We start from the raw sequence: 5,198 nt of genomic DNA, 5'->3' as shown, positions 1-5,198 counted from the left end.
AAGTAGTGGGTGCACGATCAGTCAAGTCTCCACACGACATGGAACTTACTTTACCACGATCTCCCACTTTCCCACTATTTCACTCAATAAACCGTCACACTTACAGGGATCAATGTGTTCACTACTTTGACAATATAAATAAGTCTCTGAATTCATAATTGAGAACAACAGACAACGAATGGTCATCATCTATCAGCAATTGTCTACACATAATTTCTCGAGTAACTACTCTAAAAAATTCATCAATCCATCAGAACGTATTCGAACTTACCAGTTCATCAATATTGCAGAAACCTTCAACACACTCACAATCCTTGATCATCATTGATCCCACACAATTCTCAGCTTCCCTCCTACAGATCAACCCATTTCCCTCTTTGCGACCGAATTGACTCTGGAATGGTCATTGTCTTGGTTTAGGCTGGAGTCATACAGAATTTCCCGAATCTAAGCACCCCCTTTGCATCGGTGCATCTGTGTGAGGATTAACATTTTGCTCGGTTGAGGAGTCTCGACTCACGCTCGGCTCTTCGCTTCCCTAAAAACTAGGAAATCATTTTTTCCCCATCCACAGATTGGCGACCACAGTGGGAGATTAATCTCTCGGTTCCAATCTTACATTTTCGCAAAGATGGTTGGTCTCAGAACTAATTCAACTACTTCAAACTCGATCCCAAATCTTTCAAATGGTGATATTCCGCCTTCCAGCACTACATACAACGGCGTGGTCGGTGAAAGAACCATGACTCTAGCCAAATTGGAACGGGTCCGAGAGATTCACACCAGGAACATGGATATGATGAAAGACACGATCAACCACATACTCGATTTCCTCATCAAGCTAACATCGGAGTTAAGCGGTACCTTAGCTCCGGAGATTCCAGCATTGGGGACTGATTCGTCACCCATCGATCCTCAAACCAACAGTTTCACCACTTACGAGAAACCGGTGGATCAAGAAGTTACGCATCTAATTGAAAATCTGTGTGAAATCCTCCATTTCTCCAGAAACCAGCGAACCAGCACGTTTGCTACACTCAACCAAATATCATCCGACGTGTAGATAGCTCCACCATCAGTCGAGCAGGTGTCCATGGTTTCTGAACATTCGATCAACAACATCACTTTCACTGAGAAAGACCGCATTGCAGAAGAAGGCACAATCGAGCCCTGTTCGTAACTGCCTTAATCAAACATTCTACATTCAGAAGAGTTGTTGTCTATATAGGCGCTTCTACAAATCTCATAACTATGAAGACTCTCAAGGAAGCCAAAATTCCACAAAGCAAGGTCATCCATCATCCTATACTGATGACGGGTTTTGAAGGAAGCCAGAGTCACACATATGGATATGTTTATGTGGATCTTAAGGTAGGACCGATTCAATCTACTGTCAAATTCCACGTGATTGAGAAAGATCCGGGCTATCACATACTACTCGGAAGACCATGGCTCCATGACAACCAGGTCGTTCCCTCGACGTACCACCAATGTATGAAAGCTTTGCTCAACAACAAAATTGTCATGTTGATCGATGTTGTCACTTCTATCAACATTATTCCACTGAAATCTCTCAAAGTCGCAGGCATCACTCGACAAGCAGCTACTCATGATCCAATCTCAATCATAGACCATGAAGGAACGCTCAAAGATGCTTATGGCTACATCACTCTCAAGGTGAAAATAAGTTCGACCTGGGCAAAAAACCAAGATTCACATAATCAGGAAGATCCAGGATATGACATGTTCTCCAGACGACCGTGGATCCATGCTGAAAAGATGGCTACTGATAAAGCGCCTTTAATTGTACATCTCTCCAACAAAGAAATTTCTGATACAGAAGATTTGGCGAACATTCCATCATCAGAGCACTAGAAGGAATTTCAAACTTTGACGAAGTTGAAGCAAGAACCTGCAAAAGAAGCATAAACATTCATCAAAAGGTTCCGAACTCAGGCAAGTCTCATTCCATGTCTATGTCATTTATTTCCTCACATGCTATCCTAGCATGGGGACTCAATTCTGCTAGCAACTCTACAAGACGTTATGAATGGGAGCTTCACCGCATTAGTATTTTACCGAGACATTCACTACTGAGAGATGACGGAATCATGGCAAGAACACTTTAGGAAATTATCCACTTGTAGGAATGTCCACGAGTATCAGAAATCTTTGATGTCTGCACAAGCGTTGAATCCCACTATCGCAGTGGAATGCTGAATCAACAGAAGATACACGGGCCGAGACGATCAAGCCTAAGACATTTGACGCTTCAGCACTCAAGCATATAAGAAGCCTTCGAATTGTATTCCCAATCAAAGAGTACACCTTCGATATTAGCGCCTCTAACGTCAGCACAATATCTCGACAGTGACACACTGGTTCAACACCGACACGATCAAAGTGCAGCTGAATTACAATCGATAAGTCTTCACTATCCAATGATAAGACTTCTGAAGCAGATGCAACATCATTCGTCAATGGATGCTACAAACTCCTTCAACTCTGCTAAGTGAATGAGGGATGCACTGGGACTTGATTTTATTGGAAATATCAATTCAATATATTTCAATAAATGTTATCCACATAACAAGTCATTGCAACCTGATGTGATTCCATGAAACATCATCAAACGAAACCTCTCTATATCACAACCCCTAGACGACTGAGGAACTTCATCTCTTCACCAATCACATCCAGAATGAAGACTGTCGTTTTTGTCTGCCACGGCAACATCGATTCCCTGACGAAGCCACTTCACAGCTCAGTGGATGGAGGAGCAAAGACTATCCTTTTCGGTCTCTGAAGCAACTCCAAACCATAGTATCGGCATCGACAAGGATATGTGGAGGAACCCCGTTCATGGTCTCATCATCAACAAGAATCTCTGGAGAAAATTCAATTGTGATCTCAAGCATCAGTCTCAGACGCAACATCCGGCTTCATCAACTATCCATTCTCTGAAGCGTTACTCTATGGATTGTACTTCTTCAAGCCCTAATGATCTATATCAAGATGTGTAAACATGAAAACATGCTAACATGAACGTAGTCCCAAAGCTTTCCCGGCAGACGGGCACAAACCAAAATCTTCTACCAGATGTTCTCATCGCCTCTGCAAGTGAGATACGACATGCTCCAGGCCATGGGTTTACAAAAACGTACCAATGGGTGAGGAATGGGACACTACTTCCTCAACGAAAGATGTTCGTATATGTCTCTTCTACAACATACCAAAAGGGCGGATCAATCGGGCATACCAGCTGAAAGATATGGCCTTTACCGTCAGGTCTACGACATATGAAAAATTTGTACGGGATTACAAATTACAAATGTGCATGCTTCGTTGGCTGACCTCTGCAACTCCAAATTAAGTAATTATTTTCTCATGTGACAACTCAGTCTCTTAGCTTCAAAAGTTTGGGTCAAGCATCGAATTCCGACATCGTATGAGGTTTCTACGGCTTCCAGAGCATACAACATGCAAGCAGCAATTCTTAGACGGGATTCATAACCTCCACAGTCGATCGATGTCCACCAGGTCCTTCCGCTAAATCCTTCATCAAGGTACCTCCAACTTCGACCACCTAGGTCTTTACATCAATTTTTCTACCTGGGTCCTCTATCTAGGTCTCACCAGAAGAAGGGAAAACGAAAAGGAGAGACTTAACAAAATACTGGGGATTGATGGTCCACTGGTCAAGACGATCGATTTCAAAATCCAAAAATAATCAAGAAATCAAAACCAAAATAAAACCTATCATCTCTCAGAAGTCCAAGGTTCAAGATATCATGGAAAGAAAACCAAAGAAAGTCAGCAAAATAAGATTTCTGCTTTTCTGCATACTCCAAGACTTGCAAAGCAGCATTCTCCGCCTCCAGCTTCTTGGTCAGCTCAGCAACTTCATCCATCTTCTTCAACACGGCATCACTGGTGGTTAAAGGAGTGTCACCTTCCACTGCTTTCCCGATAGCATCAATCTTTTGACTAAGCCACTTCAGATTGAAGCCAAGTTCTTCAGCTTTCTTCAAGTTGTACTCCCAATCAAAGAGTACATCCCGGGTGACAGTGTTTCTAGCTGTGATGCGGATATCATTTATAAAACTCAAGATGGCTCCTACTTTCCTCGTCAAGAAATAGTTATGCTCCGGATCCTTGGTAACGACGATGTGCCCATACATCTTCCACGGTTTCTTGTACATAGCAGCATATCTAATGGGAACGCTAAATCCACCAACAAACCTGTGATATGGGAGTATCTCACCAAATGGAGGAGTAAAAGCAGTCCCTGCGTTGGGATACTCATGCACTATTATCCGGTTCTCAGTCGCTGGAGCAGCGTCAGCAATCATAGGAACAACTTCGGTTGGAGCAGCTTCTTCCATTCTCGATTCGGGTTCCACCATCTCACGCACAATTGGAGTTTCATTCACCTCCACGGCATTAACACCAAGCGTTACATGACCTTGAAGTACAGGGATGGAGGTCTCATTATCAACGGCTCCATGGTTGCTCAAGTCATCATTGTTGGATCCATTATTCCCAACTTCAGCATTTGGCACCTAATGTGAAGATTACATGGGATTAGAATGATTCAAGCGTGGAAACCCAACATAACCATAAAATCCAGCATTCCCTAAACATGCTCAAAATTCAAAAAGCTTCTTTGTTAAAGCTTGGAAATTTCCTGGGATTGAAGATACATACGTACACCGCAAAAATCCGACTTCGGACGAGGATTCTACAGCGTTTCTAGTAAAATATGAAGTCTGAAATTTTCTGGTGACGTATTTCGGCAAAGTTATCCATAAATTTACATGGATTCTCATTCATTCATTCATTCATTCACAAATCAATAATTTCATACTTCTATGAAGAAATTACAGGATATATACTTACTAAGGGAGTCTCTAAATCATTTGAAGGCTCGACAATGCCGGAATCTCCGTTGACAACGCCTCTATCTCCATTCGTTTCGGGAATTCTCCATATTCCCATGTCCCAAAGAAGAGTGCGCTCCACCAACATGCTGCTTATCTATAATGGTTTCTTCCTGGATTCATCAACAAAAATTATTATTATTTCATTCAAGGAGATGCCGCGATCACCTGCACGAAAGAGATACTTACGTCGACTTCTTCATCAGTACTGGAATCCTGAATTGTTTGCCTGGGAAAAAGTTGAAGATCGTCAATCGA

This window comes from Papaver somniferum, chromosome 2, assembly GCF_003573695.1.
Source record: "Papaver somniferum cultivar HN1 chromosome 2, ASM357369v1, whole genome shotgun sequence".
NCBI classification, from domain to species: Eukaryota; Viridiplantae; Streptophyta; class Magnoliopsida; order Ranunculales; family Papaveraceae; genus Papaver; species Papaver somniferum.
This window is presented reverse-complemented; position numbering follows the sequence as displayed.